Genomic DNA, 650 nt, shown 5'->3' on the forward strand with positions numbered 1-650 from the left:
CTTTGTAAATTCTTTTTATCTCAAGTATCTAAATTCAGAAAAAAATATATTGTACCCTGGGCACTCTGACAACAAAGCACTAATTTGATAAACAAAATCCCACCATGGACAAGAACTTCAGTTTCTGGACCATAGTCTGAGGATGATGTCCTTGAGGCCTCTAGTACATTTTGCCTTGGGACAGAAAACCAGTGATGTGCCGAGGGGAGAGAGAGAGAGAGTGTGTATGTGTGTGTGTGTGTGTGTATGTGTGTGTGTTTTTAATTTATAATGCTATTGCTCTGCTTTTTTCTGTTTTCTCTTTTGAGAAATTCTATTGATTAGACATATGTTCTGAGGTGATCATCTAATTCTTTTTTTGTTTGTTTGTTTTGGTCTTTTTGAGACAGGGTCTCTCTATGCAGTTCAGGCTGGCCTTGTGCTCACTTTGTAGTCCAGGCTAGTCTCGAACTCACAGTGATCCTCCTGCCTCAGCCTCCTCAGTGCTGGGATTACAGGCTTGCACCACCATGCCTGGCCATGATCATCTAATTTTTTGTGTCTTCTCTACTATGCTTTTCTTTATGAACCTCGCCCCCTTGAGGTTGGGAAGAAGTCGTTGCCTTGCTGAGTGGAATGGAAGAAAGTAACTGAAGTCTGTAAAGATTGTT

Source organism: Chinchilla lanigera, unplaced genomic scaffold (genome assembly GCF_000276665.1).
Source record: "Chinchilla lanigera isolate Chin_1 unplaced genomic scaffold, ChiLan1.0 scaffold00017, whole genome shotgun sequence".
Lineage (NCBI taxonomy): Eukaryota > Metazoa > Chordata > Mammalia > Rodentia > Chinchillidae > Chinchilla > Chinchilla lanigera.